This window comes from Arachis ipaensis, chromosome B07 (genome assembly GCF_000816755.2).
Source record: "Arachis ipaensis cultivar K30076 chromosome B07, Araip1.1, whole genome shotgun sequence".
Taxonomy (NCBI): Eukaryota; Viridiplantae; Streptophyta; class Magnoliopsida; order Fabales; family Fabaceae; genus Arachis; species Arachis ipaensis.
The window spans coordinates 95,833,281-95,841,099 of NC_029791.2; positions in this window are offsets into that span (position 1 = coordinate 95,833,281).

Sequence of the window (7,819 nt, forward strand, 5' to 3'; positions counted from 1 at the left end):
AGGACGTGGATGTAGAAAATGCTTTTTCTCTAGCATGCACTACTAACATAGGAAAAGCTTTTTCTGCCTCACTTTCATTGCCATGGAGCACAAAAGTGGTTAGTAGTTTTGTCTCATTTTTATAGCTTAGGTGTGCGAAAATGCACCTTTTCATTTTCATATTCTTTAACTACAAAAGACACGATTAAATGTATAAAATAATATATTTCTGTTTCGAGGGTTACTTAAAATTAGGTTACTTTTGGATCTGAATGTAAGGTCTAAGTTTTTTTAGGGACAGCGTCTGACTTGAATTGGAGTTAAGGTGTCACCGTCCGAGTTTCTAGTGAGGAGGTGGGGGTGATACCTGCAAGAAACTCTGATGCTTAAGTTAGCAAGGACTTTAAGCAGATTTTAGTAGATTGGGTTTTGAATATACCTGAAGGGCATTAGTATATTTATAGTAGAATAAATAACTACCTTATTTGGTAATTTCACTTTTGTTGGTGGATAACCATTCTTTTTATCTTGGAAATTTATTGAGATCTCCCTTCTAGATAGAGTAGAGAGATAATAGGAGATATTTTAGGATTTGGTTGCTTATTCAAATGAGCAGAGCTGATCCTATATCGTCGTACTTGACCTTTTATAAGGTCGGGCAGATAGAAAGGGGTCCCTTTTTTTGGTGGGCCTTTATCTTTATTGAGACTTTCTTTATGTTTTAAGTTAGGGTACGAACAGTGCCCCTACTTGAGTCCGAGTTTTTCATAAAGTTGGACTTAAGCATTTGTGGTTTCAGTTTCCTTTGTTAGGTACGCTACCTTCAAGAGGTCAGGTACTCGACGTGTTTCAAAATTTTTGAAACGTTGCATCCCTTGATGATGTGGCATACGTTACGCAGCAGTTTCCTAGGGATTCATGCGTGGTATTTAAAGAGAGGTGAAAATGTCTTTTTTGCCCCTTGTGTCTTATAAATGCTTCACCTCTTCCCTCTTCCTTCTTTTTTCATTTTTGAAAGTGTTTGCTTTCACTTTTGCTCCGTCACTTGTCTCTTTCTTTCACTTTGCTCCATCACTCAAGATTTTTCCATCTTGGATCTTTTAAGTTTTTCATTTGCATTTCGGAGAGGATTGTTCGTGCTTTTGTAGTTTCGGTGTGCCCCTCATTCTCGTTTTTTCGTTTCTTCAAGGTTATTACTTTTTTCTTTTTCTCGCTTTCTGTTTTGTTTCAATTGCTCTGGATAATACTTGTATTTTCTTTGAATGATGATTTGAAATGTTGTTAGTGATAGAGAATTTTACTTTTTCTTTGAAACTATCGCTGCTTGTTGCTACTTGAAACCTTAAAATTGTTGCTGCTTGAGATTGTTGCTACGAACTTTGATATAATTATATTGTCCCCAAATGGTGTCACTTTTGCCTGTTCAAAAGCAAAGCCATTTCTATATCTTGAGTTTGTTTGTGAAAAAACCTTTTAAATTCGTATTTTCTTTCTGTTGATGACAACCCGATTTCCTTTGTTTGGTGTCCGAGTTCTTTTGTGACGATTTCTTTGTTAGTTGTATTTGTAGGTATTGCTTTTATGTCTTGATATGTTCTTAACAACATGTCAACCAAAGTTCCGTCCAACCTGAGCTGGATAGATATAATTGTCTTTACTCCCGTCTCTGTAACTGATAGAGAACATGCTGAACAATTTTATAGATATCATAGGCTGCGTGTAAACTGGGAGGATGAGAGGAATTATGAGATAATTGTTGCTAATCCCGAGGAGAGGGTATGCTTTCCCCAACTTGATAGGTCAGAACGCCCCTTCTTCTATGCCTATGATTGCTTCTTTACTAACTTAGATGTCCGTCTTCCTTTTTCCAATTTCAAAATTGATATCCTTTGGAATTGTAATATCACTCCTACCCAATTGCACCCTAATTCTTGGGGTTTTCTGAAGATATACCAGCTTTTGTGTTGGGAGCTTGATGCCCGACCTTCTCTGAAGGTCTTTTTTTCATCTCTTTGTTCTTACCAAGCCCTTTAGTTCTTCTAAAAAATTAGGTTGGGTCTCTTTTTGGGCTGTCCAAAGGAGGAAGGTGTTTGCTATCTTCGATGAGTCTTTTCATGATTTTAAGAATTATTTCTTCAAAATCTGAGCTGTCGATAATGATCGACCTTTCTTTTTTGACGAGAACGATGAACCCCGATTTTCTTTATATTGGGAGGAGAAACCGGTGATAGTTAAATATAATTTGGACAATTTAGATGAGCTCAAGAGAGCATAGTTGGCCTATTCCAGGAGTGTTGGGGCCGTGCTCCTTATTTGGATACCAAAAGATTTTTAGGGAACCCTAGCCAACTCCAATCCGAGCTAGGTAGCCATCTTTCTATTTTCTTTTGAGATGTTGTTAATCATACATTTCATACCTGACTTTGTTTTTCTTGATATTGTACAAAGAAGATGGCTCCCAAGTCAGCTGCAATGAAAAATTTACGGACCACGAGGAAGAGTGCGGTTGCTCGTAATTTACAACTACAAGAGACCGGTGGGGTGGCCTCGCATTCCAAATCAGACTCGGGCGTTTCTGCCTCCGTGAAGATTGTACCCGATCCAGGTCCTCCGGCAATTTCTTTCGACTTGGGAAAATAATTATCTCCTCCTTCCAAATAAGTAAACCACCCACCTCCCCCAAATCCTGAGCCTGCTGCTAAGAAGTGCAAGACGTCGAGCTCGAGTATTTACGAATAGGGTTTTGATGCCTTAGCCTGGAGTGATAAGCACATGCTTCCTCACATTATTATAAGTATAGATGATGTTGCTATAGAGTCTCACCTCCACGTCATGGCCCGAGGAGGGGTTCAAACGATCGGGCTCTACGCGGCTTTGCTGAAGGAACTGAAAAAGACTTCCTTAGGCACCACTCAGAGTACCCTGGTCAAGTTGCAAGCTGAGGTGGAGTCTTTGAGGAAGACGAAGAAGGAGTTGGAGTCTAAGAAGGAGACCTTGGAGTTTGATCTGTCCAAAGCTCGGGAAAAGGTGAAGTAGTCCGAGGCAGCCTTGGCCATGGTTGAGGGCTTGAAAAAGAAAGCTAAGGAGAGCGACATGATGTGTGATGATAATCCACTATTTTATGGTTTATCTTATGCTCAATTGAGTGGTTTATATCAATTCTTTTCTCACTTATTCATATGATTTGCATGAGTTTACATTTTTCCTTCCTGATTTTGTGCTATGATTGAAAACATATTTCCTAGACCTTTAAACTGTCAATTTTAATTGTCCTTTATTATCATTCGATGCCTTGATATATGTGTTAAGTGATTTTAAGGTTTATAGGGCAGGAATGGCTTAGAGGATGGAAAGGAAGCATGCAAAAGTGGAAGGAATACAAGAAGTTGAAGAAATTGCTAAAGTTGTCCAGCCTGACCTCTTTGCACTCAAATGGTCATAACTTGAGCTACAGAGGTCCAAATGACGCAGTTCTAATTGCGTTGGAAAGCTAACATCCGGGGCTTCGCAAAAATATATAATTTGCCATAGCTGTCCCGAAGCCAGGTGATGCGCACGCTTGGATCACGCGGACGCGTGACTTGGCTAAAATCCAACCACGCTAACGCGTGGACGACGCTAACGCGTGACTTTGCAGTGACCTGTACGTACAAGAAATCACTGGGGATAATTTCTTGGCTGTTTTTGACCTAGTTTTCGGCCCAGAAAATATAGATTAGAGGCTATAAAGTGGGGGATTCAATCAATTCATTCACAACAATTCATACAACTTTCATATTCACGATTTTAGGTTTAGATGTAGTTTCTAGAGAGAGAGGTTCTCTCCTCTCTCTTAGGATTTAGGATTTAGGATTTCTATTAATTTTAGGATTATTTCTTCTTTTCAAGTTCAATATTCCTTTACTTTATGTTCTCTTCTACTTTTATTCATTGAATTACTTTAGTTGTTTACTTTGCCAAATTGGCTTATGGATTCTTATGTTTAATTTGATTCAATATAATTCGAGGTATTTCGGATTTATAATTGCTTTCTTCTATTTATGATATAAATAATTTAGATTTTTCTCCCTTTTGACTTTGGTTAAGTAATTGGTGACACTTGAGTTGTCAAACTCAGCGGTTGGTTGAGAATTGGAAACTGCTGATTGATTTGGATCCCTCTAAAGCTAGTCTTTCCACAGGAGTTGACTAGGACTTGAGGAATCAAGTTAATCAGTCCACTTGACTTTCCTTTATTTTGTAAGGGTTAACTAAGTGGGAGCAATAACAATTCTCATAACACCTGATAAGGATAACTAGGATGGGATTTCCAGTTCTCATACCTTGCCAAGAGTTTTCTTTATAATTATTAATTTATTTTTCTTCCTATTTAAATTACTTGTTCCTTATTTCAAAAACCCAAAAATATAACTTTTTCCATAAGCAATAATAAATCATACTTCCCTGCAATTCCTTGAGATACGACCCGAGGTTTAAATACTTCGGTTATAAATTTTATTGGGTTTTGTTACTTGTGACAACCAAACTTTTGTACAAAAGGATTCTTTGCTAGTTTAGAAACTATATTTACAATGTGATTATTTTTATAAAATTCTTTACCGGCAGAAATCAATTCGTCAAAAATGGCGCCGTTGCCGGGGAATTGCAAACGTGTGCCTTATTATTGGTTATTGTAAATATTTGCTTTTTCAGTGTTTCTAGTTTTAGGAGTTTATTTTCATTAATTTTTATTAATTTTTATTTTCTTTAGCTACTATGAATTCTCACCCCTCTGGTTTCAAGTTTGGTTCCAATGTTGTTGTAAGGAATGAAAACTATAATGAAAATAGGCATCAAGGTTGGAAGAATCAAAGATGGGAGGAGCCACAAGGATTTGATCAACCCTCTTGGCAACAATCTCCTCCAATGCGCTATAACCAACAACCATTCTATGATGCATACCAAGACAATAGTTATGGTGGACCCTTTCGTGACAAACCACCTCCACCAAACTACTATGGTCAAGAGCCATTCCGAGGTGCGTACCAAGATGATAGATATGGTGGACCCCTTTGTAGTTACCAGCAACTCCATCATATGCCAATGAACCACCTCCTCAACATAGCTTTGAACCACCATACTCACAAGCCACCTACAACCATTCACCACCATATGACCCTAACCCTTACCCACCCCAATTCCAATCCAATTACCCCCAAGAACCACCACTTCCATATGCACCATATCCATATTCATCGACCCAAGAATTACAGGCTCGCCTCAAGGAAATAGTAGATCAATTTCATGCAACCCTTCATCAAGTAGAACAAGCGATAAATCAATTAGCTTCCCGATGTTCGGACATTCAAGGAACCCCCATGGCTTTATATGGAGAATCTAATGAAGAACGTATCATGAAGGAGACACTAGAAAATCCGGTGGACAGTAAGGAGTATGACTTTGTATCGGAACAAGTGGAGGAAGCCGGAATTATCGAAGAAGAAGAATTGGTTGAAGACTTAGGAGATGCGGAATGTCCATGGGAAAGTCCAGTCATAGAACTGATGCCAGGGCATTTTGGCCAGTTTCACTGACCTTTTCTTTACTGTTTTTAGGATAGTTTCATGCATTTCTTTAGGAAATAAGCTAGTTTTGGATAAATATTCACTTATGCATTGACTCAAGCATACATTGTGCATTTTACATAATTTCATGAGGATTTTGCATAAGTTTAGTGACAAATATTATGTTGCATTACTCATGACTTGGACTAGAGCTTTGATGCACTTTGTTGCTTGATTTCAGGACTATCTTTGTTTTCATTTTCAAGATCTATGAACAACTAAACTCATTTCATTGGGTTAGGGAGCTCTGTTGTAATTTGATGGATCAATACTAATCTTCATTATTTTTCTTCTATCTTTCCTCTTGATTTTACTTGAAAGCTTTCGATCTTCATCCAATTGAGTAGTTATCTTGGAAGAGAAGCTATTCAAACTTGGATCTCTTTTGAACCTTGGAAGAGGAATGAAGAGATCAAGCTAGAAATGCTTTTTCATGCTGGACCAAATTGGGTTTGGATGGGTATGTGACTATAACCCTCTCAATACTTGGTTTGGGAAATGCACGTGGTATAATTAGTGACCATACTTCATCTCTTCTCATGAGCAATTGACCAAGGAATTGGCTATTGATCAAGATTTGAGAGATTGAATTGCAAGAACTTGTAATTCAATCACTTAAGATTGCCAAGGAGATCAATGAGTGCATTGATTGAGGAAGAGATGAAAATGAACTTGATCCGGAGAATTATTTTACCCTCCTCAATGAATCAATAGGCTAAGAGCTGAGGTTCAAACTTTCAGGCAACAAGATGGTGAGACTCTATATGAAGCATGGGAGAGGTTCAAGGACTTAACAAGGAGGTGTCCACCTGACATGTTCAATGAATAGGTGCAGCTGCACATCTTTTATGAAGGGCTCTCTTATGAGTCAAAGAAGGCCGTAGACCATTCATCTGGAGGATCCTTGAACAAGAAAAAGACCATTGAGGAAGCCATAGATGTTATTGAAACAGTAGCAGAGACCGACTACTTCTATGCTTCCGAAAGAGGGAACACAAGAGGAGTGATGGAGCTAAACAATGTAGATGCTCTACTGGCCCAAAACAAGCTCATTACCCAGCAGCTGGCTGACCTCACCAAGAAGATGGAGAGGAACCAAGTAGCAGCAATCTCCACTTTATCAACAACACAAGAAGGAGTAAACGAAGAAGCAGAGGGGAGTCAGGAGCAAGTCAACTACATTGGGAATTCACCAAGGAAAAACTATGATCCATACTCCAAGACTTACAATCCTGGATGGAGAAATCACCCGAACTTTGGGTGGGGAAGTGAGCAAGATCAAAACCAAGACCAGAGACGTTACAACTCCAACAACAATGCAGCTCACCAGCAATTCAACCAGAGGACATCTCAACACCCCCACAACAACATTTCTCCACATACTTATCAAAACCAAAACAGCACGTCTGCCCCGAATCACTCATCAATTGATGACAAGCTCTCTAAGATTGAAGCCTTACTTAAAGGAATATGCCAAGAGATTCAAGAAAATAAGGTGTTCAAAGAGGAGGTGCGAGCCAATATTAAGAACCAGGGAGAGACCATTAGGAAGCTGGAATTCCAGGTGGGATATTTAGCTGAGAAGATTCCCAAACCTACTGATAGCTTCCCAAGTGACACGGAGAAAAACCCCAAGGGAGAAGCAAAGAAAGTAAGATGGGAAGATTGCAAAATGGTCACTACAAGTGATCAAGAGATTGAAGACAAGAAAAGCAAAGTGTGCAAACAACCTGAAGACAACTCAACAAAGGAGGAGGATAGAGATCATAAAGAACCAGAAATCTCACAACAAGAGCTGCTGAAGCTCTATGCACCATTCCCTCAACTGCTCAATGGTGCTGTGGGAAAAAGAATATACTCAAGGTTCCTAGACTTGTTTGCATCTCTGCATGTGAACACACCATTCATCAAGGCAATTCAACAAATGCCTGCATTCATCAAGTATATGAAGGAACTTCTTCCCAGGAAAAGTTCACTCAAGGGAGGGCAGACTATGGTGATGAACAAGGAATGTAGTGCCCTTATTCAACCTGAGTTGCCTACAAAAAGAAGAGACCCAGGAAGTTTTCATATCCCTTGTGCCATAGGTGAAAACATGTTCGACAGAGCACTATGTGATTTAGGGGCCAGCATCAACTTACTGCCCTTATCCCTGGTGAAGAGGCTGCAGATCAATGAGATAATGCCCACAGATGTCATTATCAGACTGGCTGACAAAACTCAAAAGCAAGCAATAT